At 53.9% G+C, this 12,991-nt stretch overlaps 1 protein-coding gene across 1 annotated transcript in view; it reads left to right on the top strand.

Moving 5' to 3' along the window:
- The window catches only part of HIVEP3 (HIVEP zinc finger 3), a 129,620-nt gene that overhangs the window by 66,962 nt on the left and 49,667 nt on the right, over positions 1-12,991 (top strand). Inside the window, exon 2 of the mRNA XM_082071234.1 lies at positions 10,172-10,266. The gene's annotated coding sequence lies outside the window, so the exon portion shown is untranslated. The remainder of the gene's footprint in view (positions 1-10,171; positions 10,267-12,991) is intronic.

Raw genomic sequence — 12,991 nt, 5'->3', positions numbered from 1 at the left:
GCTGATCCGTGCGGGCGGTGCTGGGGCTGGTCCGTGCGGAGGTGCTGGGGCTGGTCCGTGCGGGCGGTGCTGGGGCTGGTCCGTGCGGAGGTGCTGGGGCTGGTCCGTGCGGGCGGTGCTGGGGCTGGTCCGTGCGGGCGGTGCTGGGGCTGATCCGTGCGGAGGTGCTGGGGCTGATCCGTGCGGAGGTGCTGGGGCTGATCCGTGCGGGCGGTGCTGGGGCTGGTCCGCGCTGCCCTGCCCTGCTTTGGAGAAGAGAAGCCTTGTGCCCCAGGGCTTGTGGGGCTGGGGAAGGACCTGCCACAGCCCTTATGAAGGAAACACAAAGTCTGTAGAGGACTTGTGTAAATTGTGTGTAAACTTTCCGAAGTTACTAGTTGATTAATTAACGGATGCGTTACCACCAAAGTCCTTGCAGCAGGTCTGGGCTCTGTGTCCTCTGGGACACGTTCAGCACACGCGGAGGTGGGTGCAGCCCTAGAATCGCCTTTGAGGAGCAAAGTTATTCCCCGTGACTGAGCATTTTCATCCTCATGCACAATGGGCACTTCTAATTTCTCCCTGCTGGACATCAGCCATTTCAGAAACATTTCTATGTCCCTCTGCAGCTTCTGTGCTTTGAGCATCCTAACCAGGGCCCTCACAACCCCCTTTCCCCGGGTGCAGGAGGCGACACGGGGCCGCGGGCTCCGCTCGCTTGGTTCTCCTGGCTGAGCACAAGCACATTCTGGCAGTGGGGGCGGAGGAGGGAGCGAGCGGGGAGCCGGCGAACTCGGAAACGTTTGGAGCTCGCTCTTGAGAAATATACGGCAGCTGTCAATAGAATAGCTCAGTGTTCAGCTTGCGGAGTTTGCAGCGTGTGCGAGCGTGATCGGATGTGGGAACTGCAGAGGGGATCCGGTGGGGTGAGTCCCTGGAGAAACGGTTTTGAGAATAATATTTATTCTGAAGCGAGCAACAAAAGTGCTGTTGAGACAGCGCTGCTGCTGCGGGGACGCGGCACCGCGGCACGGGCGGTTGGCGGTAACCGGAGAGAGCCGGGAAATCACCGCGGCGTCCTGTTGATTGGGTGGCGGGTCGTTAGCGAGGGGCTCCTGGGAACTCCGTCCGGTGCGTCACCGCAGCGCCCGAGCCGCGGTGGCTCCTGCTGCCACTGCCATGCCGGGTTCACCGCAGCGCCCGAGCCGCGGTGGCTCCCGCTGCCGCTGCCACGCTGGGTTCACCGCAGCGCCCGGGCCGCGGTGGCTCCCGCTGCCACTGCCACGCCGGGTTCACCGCAGCGCCCGAGCCGCGGTGGCTCCTGCTGCCACGCCGGGTTCACCGCAGCGCCCGAGCCGCGGTGGCTCCCGCTCCCGCTGCCACGCCGGGGTCACCGCAGCGCCCGGGCCGCGGTGGCTCCCGCTGCCACGCCGGGTTCCGCTGCCACGCCGGTTTCCCGTCCTGCCGCGCTGCCCTCGCAGCTCCGGCCGCGTTCGGCTGCACGTGTTGAGTGCGAAGTGTTGGAGCAGACTCGCCGCTTCTGCAGCGCTTTAAGGCGTTTGGTTTCTCGGCAAGGGGCTTCAAACTTGGGGAGAAACAAAAAGCACAAACCTACTCTCTGGGAGGGAAAGCCATTTATTTAGAATATACATTCAGCGCCGTTGTCTCTGACTTTAAGAAGGCTCCTTGTTAGTAGATCCTTCCAGCTCTGCTGGGATCTGCAGCCACTCGGCCGGTTGGGATGCAGGGAGGTGTTGATTCTGTTTCCCGTTCTGCCCGTTACACTTGCTGAATTCTTCCCACCTTGGCTTGTGAGTCCAGCCCATTTCTCGCTGGTGCTCCCTCTCCTGGCTCTGCCGAGACCACCTTGCGAGAGGACACTTGTCATTCGCGCTCCCGCTGCTGCCACTTGAATGGGAGAAAATGGTCTTTCCCAGGCCGGCTCCGCACGGCAGCCGGGAGCTGGGGCTCTGTGGTCGCTGCAGGAATCAGAATGGAGATTTTTATCCCGCCCGGCTCTAGTTACATGCCTGCATAAGGTGAACCTTTTAATGAGCATGAAAAGACGCATTGTGTGTCAGGGAGGGCCTGCGTTAAAGGGACTGGGGGATTATTCAGTCATTCAAAAAACATTTGGTGAAAGTAAATGTGCAATAAATCTTCCTTATCCTCCACGCTGCCTCGTTGGCTCCGCAAAGCGCAGCCCCCCCCCGAGGATCCCGGGCTGGGCCCAGCTCCCGTGGTGCTGGTTTGGACGCTTTTCGGAGCTCTCTGGGGGGGGCGCAGAGACATCCCGCGCGGGTCACCGCCCGGAACCCTCCCGAGGAGCCTTTTCCCGAGGAGGAGCAGTAACCAGCCCCTTTAAACACACATAGATGGTATTTTTGTAACGCTTTTTATTTTGTTTTCAGTCGCATGGAAATTTCGGTTCGGGGGCACTTTGTTCTGGGAACCGCTCAGCCGCCTTTGAGCAGGATGACTGAGAGGAAAACGCGGGTGAGATCAAGTTTTCCTGCTTTCCCAAGAAGCTGCTGCGAGCAGGGGCCGCTGGTTCCCGGTGCCCGGATGCGGGTGGGTCCCGCGTGGGCACCGAGCGCCCGTGGGTCCGGCGCTCAGCCGACCTGTGGGCACAGCGTGTGAGGCCACAGAGAATGGAACTGACTGTGCGAGCGCTCGGGAGCTGGTGGCAGCTGGTACCAAGTCAAGCATCTTCAGCACTGTGGGAAACCTTATTGTACACCGATGGTATGAAAATATTATATGAGGCTTTCAGTTTCAGCAGCTTCTCAGTTTCCTGATCCTACGTTGTCTTTTCCACGCTGTGTATCCAGCGCTTCCCCTGTTCCTTCCTCCGGCTCTGGAGAGTCACCTGCTCGTTAAGCTGTTACTTTGCAGCCCTGGGAGCCTTTGGCGTTTGAGTTCTTTTGCTCCGCTTCTCCCTTAGACCTGCAGGTCTTAGGCAGGAAAGCAGAGTGTGTCAAAACTGGCTGGATGCAGCTGAGCTCACACGGGGGTTTGGGTTCCGCTCGCGTTGCTCTCGGCAGGACCTGGCGGGGTTTGCTGAGCCCTCGTTTGGTGGAGCAGTTAGAGGGGAAACCTCGGGAGAAGCCAAGAAAACTGAACCTGGCCCTTTTCCCAGCAAACCCGGTCTAAAGTGTAGTAGTTCCCTGAAGTCTGTGTTACCACCCTCCTGCGTCCAGATTGAAATCCAACCTCTGCTTTGCTTTGATGGTCCCTGCTGAAGGGAAGCTCAGTCTTTGCAGACCTCAAAAGGCACAAATCGGACACGACCGTTAATTTTGTACCCACCTACAGTCACTTTTCATAGCGATTACTTATAGATTTAAGTCTCGGCCGGCTTTCTCCATCTTCAGGTGTATGAATATTCTCTTTGGTAGCCACATCTGTATCATCATGAACCATGAGCCAGCGGTGATGGAGGAACCCAAGGGGTGTTGTGTTGTGAGCGGGTTGTGTTCCCAGCTCAGGGTACGTTATAATCTTGGAATAAAAGGCCAACTGGACAAGCGCTTTGCCGGGACGTGCTCCCCAGAGGTAACGGGGTGAGATAAGCCGTGGGTTGGACGTTTGGAGGTCGGTGTCCCCGCTGGGAGCGATGGCAGAGCCACCTCCAGCCGCTTGGTCTGCTGAAGGTCAATGGGCGGTTGTTATTCGGGTAATGGGCTGCAAAAAATGGTTTTGAAACCCAAAGAGCTTCGAGCAGCTTTCAGGAGATTTCGGAGGAACCCCCCAACGTCTCCTTGGCTCCTCCTGCCTGAGATGCCCAAGAAGGGGTGTTGGATACACCAGCTCTGCCCATCCACTGCGGTTCGGGGGGTCACCGGGGACCCCTGGGGATGCGGCGAGTGACCCGAGGCCAGAGCTGCGGGTTTGTCACTGCCGGGAATGTGTTTCAGAGGTTTCCATGAGGCAGCGCTGACTCTCTAAATAGCTGCCCACGGGTTTCCTGTGTTCCCTCCTGCCCTTCTCTTCAGTTTTGTTGAGTTTGTTCCCGTCTGGGGAGATTTACTAACGTGAATTAAAGCTGGAGGAGGGTTGGAGATGGGGCTAAAATGAGCTGACTGGACATTGAAAAGTTTCGTAAAGTTCAGGATTTGGAAGCGCTGGGATGGCACCTGCGCCCATCAGGCTGCCGGGCGGGTCAGCTGGGACCGGCCGAATAGCTGCTAATTAGCAGTTGGCACCTCATTGCCACGGGGTGTAAATGTGATAAACTCCCTGGGAGGCTCCACAGCCACGTATCAGCTGCAGAGGAACAAGTTACAGGTGCTGGGATGGCTGGGGGACGGACAGACAGACGGATGGATGGAGACGTGATGCCCGTTCCATGCGGGATGCAGCTTTCGGGGGGGCTGAGCATCGCGTGGTGCTTCTGGAGCAGCAGAAACTGAACGTAGGAAAGCAGCTGAGGGGCTTCTCTACACAGGTTCGAGGTCTCTTGGCATCCCGGGGTTTGTCTAAAAACGCTAAAGAAAAGTAAATCGATGCTATTTTAAATGATATTCTAAGTGCTTCACGCTACAACGAACGACTACAAATAACTATGGAAATGTGTTATGGTAAAGATTCACGGTTCATGAGCGCTCTGGGCTGGGAGGATGTTGCTTTTCAGCACTGGTGGCCCCGCGGCCGCCCAAAAAGTGCCAGAATGGGTAAAAAGAGCCAAGAACCACCTGAGATCTTCCTGCAGCGGGTGCACGGGCTGGATCTTTGCATCCGCGAGCATCCTCCCCACTGACTCACATCTGATGACTTTACCGCCATGGTTTGTACCATTACCGAGGTGATCCGTGTTAATCGAGGCGCGTTTATTAAAACCGAGCCCTCGCCGCTCGTGCAGAGCTGCTCGAACGGCGCCGGTCGCATTCAAAGCGAGGAAGCCTGAAGCCATTACTGCCAAAAGTGACGGATTTGCAGCGCTGTGCCGGCGTGCGTTGGGTTTATTACGCACTATGCAGGGTTTGGGTCTTTAAAGAAGTTAAGGGCAAGTCCCTGGTGGGGTGTCGGTTGCCTCGCGGTCTCCGTGGAGCACGCTGTGTGTTGGCTGTGCCTGCGGTCGGTTGCTGCAGACGTGCTCGCTGCCTCGTGTGCGGGCTGGCAGGTCTGCCCGCGGGATTCGCTGCGGGGTTAGGAAACACTTTACATGCGTTAATCAGAACTTGGAGTCATTGGGAAGACAGGGGACAGGGTGCCAAAGCGGCAAAGCAGCAGTTGGTTGTATTGAAGTACACCGGTATAAGGGATGTTGTTTCCGTGCAAAGGCACGGTGTCAGTGTTAAAACCCGCCTTTCCCACGGGGACGCCCCACCTGGACCGGGCGTTTTGTCCCACTTTGCGAGGGAAAATATTTTACATTTTGTACTTGGGAAGCCGCTTTTGGAATACGGTGACAGATTCTGTCTCTATCGCCTTCCTGCGCGCAGAGGGACCTGAGCACGTTCCATCACCAAACATCCCCTTAAACAGCGATGCTGTCACCCCATGTCCATCCCCGTTTGCACGTTGCTCCTCGGTGCTGGGGTTGTCACCAGGGGACCCGTTTGCACGGGCGGGTGTGTGAGAGCAGGGGATGTTTTCCATCTAACAATGTTATTTCTGGCATCGCTGCTTTTTTGTAATCACTGTGGAAACTGTTTTGCTTGGGGGTTCATCAAGGAAACGCTCTAAGTTCTTCTAGGGAGAAATATATTAAGCAAGTGGCTGTGATACTGGTTTCAGAAGGGCTCATTTTAATTTGGAACAGTATTTTCAGGAGATTTTTACTGGCTGTGTTTCTAAGCGAGTCGAGAAACATCTGAAGCGAACGGGCACGGAGCAGCCGCAGGGCGGGAAAGGGGCAGTTGGGTGCTTGGCGTCCGTGTGAAGCTGTGAAGCACCAGCGCTTTGTGCAGATATTTGATGTTAACCCTCACTAAACTACACTTTGAGCTGTTAAATTTCCCCTGTTTCTCCTTAGATGTAGAAATAATCCTAATATCCTCTCCTATGAGGGCAGGCCGAGAGAGCTGGGTGCTCAGCTGGAGAAGAGAAGCTCTGGGGAGAACTTATCGCCGCCTTTCTGGACTTAAAAGGGGCCAGTGAGAAAGATGGGGACAGACTTGTGAGCAGGGGCTGTTGTGATGGGACAAGGGTGATGGTTTAAACTAAAGGAGGGAGATTCAGGCCGGACATGGGGAAGGAATTGTGGCCCTGAGGGTGGTGAGAGCCCGGCCCAGGTACCCAGAGAGGGGGTGGATGAACCATCCCTGAGACACCCCAGGCCAGGCTGGACGGGGCTCTGAGCACCCTGAGCTGGTGACGATGTCCCTGTCATGGCAGGGGGGGCACTGGGGGGCTGGGAAGGTCCTTTCAACACAAACCACCCTGTGATTCTGTGATTTCTCACTGTCATGTACTAGAAATTGCACGTATTGCAGAAATGGGCTGTGTGGGCCCAGCTTGAGGAACTTACATTGCAGGCAAAACTGAGGGTGAGATCAGCTGTGGGTGGGAAGGGAAAGGGTTACGGCGGGCTGGTGAGGTGGGTTTTCCAGCTTTCATGTGTGCTCTGTGTTTTATTTGTGGTCCTTCGGAGCGCTCTTTTTCATTGACATTTGTGGAGAGGCTGATAGCGGAAAGAGGAAAGGAGGTTTTGTCTATGATATACATATTTGATGTTTTGCAATTATGCATTTTAGTGATTACCTTAATAAGTTACTCAGACTCACCTCTCACTTTGTTTTGGGGTCTCTGGAGACTTTCTGTTTGCTTAACGCTCTTAAAATCCTTACAGCGTTCAGCAGATGACTTATTGCTATTGATTTATATGGCACCCAGCAGAAGCTCCGTGGCAGCCGCCTGCAGGAATTATGGTCCTTCCAGGACCCCTTCAGCCACCATCGAACAGAGGCTTCTCTGATTCACAGGAGAGCGAGATGGACAGATTCGTACAATCTGATGACCTCAGCAATTAATTATTTATTGAGCTTTTAATTTTGCATCCATCATTCTAGCTCTGTCTCCCCTGCCTTCCCAGAGCAGTTGCACAGGGAGGTGAAGCATCAACAGATACCTTGAGAGGGGAGGTTGTGCAGAGCAGCTCAGCTGGGCCCGTGTTAACCCCTGAGCCTCTGGAACGGTGCTGTAATCTGCCTTGTCCTTGGGTAGTTCAAGTTGTCAGAGCCCCTTAGTTTTAAGCCCGAAGAGCCGTGTTTGCCCCAGTACTGCGAGCTGCAGGGCAGGAGGTGGTGTGGATCCATCCTGGCCCTGGAGCTGGTGTGTGCATGAGCCTCTTTGTGCTCCAGCGCTGGACACAGAGGGGTTGCCAGTGTTTTCTTAGCATCCCTTATCACTCTGCTTTCCTTGGTTCTTTTGCTTCAAGGCTTCCAGCAGGTGTCTGCGGGTGTGGGGGCGTCTGCGGGTGTGGGGGCGTCTGCGGGTGTCGGGGCGTCTGCAGGTGTGGGGGCGTCTGCGGGTGTCAGGATGACAGCTTTTCTAAATGCACAAGGAGCTGGGGATGTTTTGTTTCGGGTTTTGGCGTTCCCCTCACCTTTTCTGAAGGATCAGGAGTGGCCTCAAGTGTTAGAAGGGCACTGAGGTTTAGGATAATCTGGTGCATCAGCTTTCATGGATGCAGCTCTTTCCTTCCTTGGCTGTGCTGTTTTGCTCAGGGATTCGGGATCACTGTACCTATGACCCACAAGGAGATACCTCATGAGATACTGGTGGGATTTTCTTCTTCTTTGATAGCCAATGGTATTTATGGGACCTCAGCACACCTGATCGTTCCAGAACCTCTGGGATAGATGGGAGCTGCTGCGTCTCCTGTGCTTGTAGCTCCTGGCTGTTAGAGAAGCCACCAGGGAAACGTGCAGGACAGGAGAAAAGGTGATTTTGTGTTCCCATCCAGCCCCCGGCTGAACCTGAGCAAGATCTGGGTGCGGAGGAACGTGGTCTTGTCCCACAGCCGCCTCTGGGCTGGGTCAGGTCAGCGTCAGCGCTGGAACAGGCGACAAAAGTCACGTCACCAAACTTCTCACCACACACTTTGTTGTCCCCTTCACGGTATTTTATTGATGAACTGGGCTCATTTGCCCTGGCAGATCCACATCTCTGCGCTCGGTGCTGCGGGGGGAGCTGATGGGAATCGCCACAATAAAATTTTAATTAAATGCCAGGCAATAATTTGCAGCGAGTAAATTGCGGTACCTGCAGAACGCTGTTGACATCTGCTCGCCGGCCCGCAGGGCCATTAGTGGCTCTGAGAACCAGCAGAAAAACACAGGTCCACTTACCTTGTTTTTTATTCTTTCAGTCCGGGGCAGAGAGACCTATTATGTTTAATATTTTATAGCAGCGCGTTGTTGCCATCCTTCCTGTGAGTCATTTTTCCACCAGAAACCCGTGCTGGCCACGTTATTTAACCCCTTTGGAGGGTTTAGAGGTGGATTGTAAATCTCCTGCAGAAAATGGTCTCTATGTGCCGTTTCCGTGCCGCCGCACAGGGCCGGGCAGCGAAAGCCGCTTTCGTCTCGAGCCTCCTGCACGTTTGGGGCCCCGCAAGGGTGGCCCCAGGTCACTGGGGGCTCAGGCGTGATGCTCCGACTCCTCTTCCCTGGTGTTTCCCCCATGGATGGGTCCGACAGAGCCCAAAATGGAGATGATGAGATGGAACCGTATTGGAAATCCATATCCCGCTGTGCAACCCGACAGCGGGAGGATCTTGGTCCAGCCTTGGGATGTTCCAAGCGGTGGGATGGCCCGTGGTGAAGGGATCTGTTAACGTTCATTCAGCTCTTCCCTCTCCCTGTTTTGCCCCATCCCGTGAAGGTGGATGTGCCCGTGACTGCAGCTTTTCACACATTGCAGGTGGCTTTGTCCCCTCTGAAACACCTCCACCGGCTCTCCTGGAAGATATCTTGAGGTCTTCCCAGGTTTTAGTGTAAGAAAATGAGTCGTTAATAGTTTTGGGGCATTCCTTGTGCTTTGGCGATGGTTCTGACCCGGGAACCAGGACCCGTGTACAATTCTATGTTGTTTTACTGATTTGCAGCAGGTCCGGGGACAAAAATACACACGAGTTTCATTTAAATAACTGTAGTGGAAACTTTCTATGGAAAGAAGATACCCCGAAAAGCCCCTGAAAGAACAAAGCCATTGCCTTGCTGAGTGACTTCCTTTTGCCGCATTGTTTTCCGTTTGCATCAGCCGTTCGCCTCCTTTGGGCCGTGCTTTGTGGTTCCTCCGTGTCACCCGGCACAGCCTCTGTGCACACCAGAAAAGGGCTATTTTGTTCTTCTCTCACAAGGCAAAACCCCCCAGCTGCGTTTGTACAAACAGGGCCTGTGACACGAGTGGAACTGAAGAACTGCAGTGAGCGCTGGGCTTGATTTTCCTTTTCATACCTGTTTGTGGCTTTTATGCCAAAAGTGCCTCTCGTTCACCTCAGATCACACTTGTGTGCTTCTGCGTGGCCTCTTGCTCCCTGGGAACGTGGAAATAAGCGGCGATGGTGGGTTCAGAAGAGGCGCGTGGAGAACCGAGCGCAGGCCTGGGGGGGTTGTGTGAGTTTCCCAAACCAGGGCCCGGCCTGGAGCTCGGGTCCCCGAAGATGACAAGTCCTGGTTAGGCGCGATCTTAATCTCGACCTTGATGCTAATTAACCCTGATTCATTGTTAGAAGGGTGTGCTGGCTCCTGTCTGGAGCTGCTCCATCTAGACCCTGATGCTTTCAGGTGCTCATGTAATTGGCTGCATATTGTCCTGGCTGGGGGCTCGGGGTGGAATTCGGGTGCCTGGAGGGCTGGGCAGAAAACCTGAAGTTGAGCAGGTTTTCCAGTGTGTGTTTCCCAGTCTCTGATGGTTCTCGCTGTCTGAACCGGGACTTTCTCTTCAGCTCTATTGGAATGCAGTGTCCAGTGTCACCACTCCAGCAGTGAAATGAAGAACTCCCCGTGTGTGTCTGCACAGCTCCCTGTGCATCGCAGCGTGATCTTCGCTTTCGGCGCAGTAACGTGACCGTGGCCAGCTCCTGTTTGCTTTGTGATCCAGGGTCATCCTGAGATCCTTTTCAAAAATAATCCAACTTTGCGAGCTGATATCTATTCCCTGTGACCGTGTCGTTGCTCGTTCCTGTCTCAGCACTGTGCACCCACCGGTCCTGAACTTTTTCTCTCTTTTTTTGTTTTTCCAGAGCATTTCTACAATTTATCAAGACCATTTTGAATCCTAACCCTGGCCTCCGAAGCACTTGCAGCCTGTCCCAGCCTGGTTTCGGCAGCAGTTTTAGTAAGCATACTGTGTTCCATCATTCCAGTCAATTATAAGGATGCGGAATTGCGGTAGCGCCAGGATGGGGCCGAGCCAGGTGCTGCCCATGGAGGCTGGAAACACAGTGGACAGTCACTGGTAACTTGGTGTTTAACAGATAAGAAGTGAAAACGAAAGTGGTGGAGGGACCCCAAAGGTAATTAAATGAACTCAGATGGGAGTCAGTCTCTGGGATGCTGGGATGAGACGTGCTGCTCAATCAATTGGTTACGTTCCAAACTGGCAGTAGGGGTAGGAGGAGACGGTCAAATTAGGCCTAATTCTGATCTTATTTACTGTGCGTTTCAAGAGCGGCTGCCTCGGAGGCAGCAGTCACCCAGCGCAAAAACAGCTGAAGGAAATCAGAATTGTTATCAAGGCAGGAGCTTTGCTGAGGCTGAGCAGAGGCGTATTGGTTTTATTTGCAAGGATAGAGGTTTCTTAACCTGGTGTTTCCTCCATTCGTCTTCATTAAGAAAATGACAATCTGAGTGAAAATGGAATACTTCAGGGAAATAAAGACTCTTCGGCTGCTGATTAGGTTTGCCCAGCACTACAGCCCTTTCAGATAAGGTTGTTCCGTGTGTTGCCTTGTGGTGGAGAGAATGAGATCGTCCTGGACAGCGTCCTCAGGCACACAGGGGGTGCTGCGGGGGGTCCCGGGCAGGGACAGCAGTTGGACCCCATGGTCCTTGTGGGTCCTTTCGACTCAGGTCGTTCCATCATCTGCAGAGCATCAATGCCAGTGAGTGGGCGAGATAGTGAAGAAGTGGAAAGAGCTCTGATCTCTCCTGTCTGTGCTGAAATTAAGAGTTTTAATTAACTCATTGGGGTGTGGGGTGGCATCAATGGCAGCGTGTGTGCCCCCGGTGCTGCTCGGTCAGGGCGCAGGGGCCGGGGAAGTCCCGCTGCCGCTGCCAAAGAGTTAATCCCGACATAATCATCTCATTCTCTTCGGGAGAGGAGTTTCTCTGTGACAGCCCGCGGGGTGAGACGCGTGATTGTGTGTTCTGGCAGCCGCTCTGCAATGGGAAATAAACAGCCTTTCGTATAATGGCGTTCATTGAGCATTGTGCCCGGGAACCCATCGTGACACATGTCACCCCGGCCGGGGAAGCTTCTTCCTTTTGCAGCTCAGCAAAATATTTATACAGTGGCTTCTACTGAACCTGCTCCTGCGCTGCTGGGGGCGCGGCTCCAAAGCCGAGCTTAGCGGCTGAGCTTAACGGCACCTTGCTCCGAGTCCCTCCTGAAATACCGAGCGCTCGGTTCAATCTGCCAGCCAGATGGAACAGCCACTGAATTTGCTTCCCCGTTAGGTTTACTTTTTAAATCGCTATAATAGCCCCGCAGGTTTATTGTTGCTTTTAAGTAACTGGGAAACAGCTTTAAAACTGCCGGCCCCGTTCCCTGTCTTTAAGCCGGGCCCTGGGGCGCTAACAGGGGAACCACAGGCGCTACTGGTTGCGTTGTGTCCAGCTCCAAGTCCTGGGCTCTGTGTGTGCTCAGTGATTATGAACCCTTTTCTTTTTCTAGCTTGCAGTATTTAAGAATAACACTTTAAAGATCTTGTCGCTACAGAAATTATAAAATGCATTTTTCCATTGACGTATAGCCAGATACGGGTATTGGAACGTTGAGAAGTTTGCAAAGAATAGAAATATCTGTATTGTTTCCCTTTGACCGACCGCGCTGCAGGGTCTCGGTGGGCAGAGCAAAGGCGATGGTTCCTGGCTCCTGAGCGCTGCTGCTCGCCAGCAGCCGCTCCACAGCGTCCCAGCTCTGCAGACCGCAGTTTGTTGAGATGTATAGAAGGCTCATTGACAAGAAGCACGTTTCCAAGAATTCTCTGTGTTCTGGTTTGCGTAAGGCCTAAAATTTCAAGTATGTTTCTCTTACCCCAAATAGATCTCAAGTAGTAATTGTAGGTGGGGGATTACAACATCCATGGCTGGTTTGAGGAAGGACCCACAAGGATCGCTTCGTGGCTTGGGATAGTCGGGCTGTTTCTCCTCGAAGAGCAAAAACAACAACGACAAAAAGTCTGGTATTTAATTGTATAGATGCAGGGTTTGCGCAGTGGAACGAGACAAAGCAGCCTAGAAAACAGGAACAGAACCTCAGCAAAGAAATCAATCACTGGAACATCTTAACTGAGAGCTGCTGCTTCTACCAAAATGTGTGGTCTTTAAATGAAGATGGTTTTCTATTTTCATAAGAGATGTTGAAGCTCGGGGGCAAGTAGTGAGCTCGATGCAGAAGTGCTGGAGATGTTCTCAGGCTGTGCTCAGCAGCAGCTCCGGCTCTGGAGTTTATCACTGTTCTCTGCGTTAACATTTGGGGATCTCTGAGGACCACGTGAGATTGTGGCATCACTATTGCAAATCAACCTTTTAACCTCCCTGGAAATGGTTACTCCAGAAGGATCACGGGCCTTGACTGCAGTGTCATTGTTTTCCTGAAATTCTCTGTATCGCCTCATGAACGTGAGCGTGGACGTCGTTTGCTGTTCAGTTTGAGGCTAAGAGCAGGAATTCCAGGGCAAGCGCTGGACTGGCTGCACCCGGCTCCTGGCTGCGGGATTCGCCGTCACAGAGCAGCGCGGAGCCCCGCGGGTCAGCGTGTTGGCTCTGCGAGCCGTGCAGGAGCTCGCTGTGGAAACAAACCGGCTTTTGTGCCATTAGCGTGTGGTCCGTGTGTTTTA

The sequence above is a fragment of the Streptopelia decaocto genome (assembly GCF_964273445.1).
Source record: "Streptopelia decaocto genome assembly, chromosome: 23".
NCBI lineage: Eukaryota > Metazoa > Chordata > Aves > Columbiformes > Columbidae > Streptopelia > Streptopelia decaocto.
Note: the sequence above shows the minus strand (reverse complement) of the source record. Positions and strands in the feature narration are given on the sequence as shown.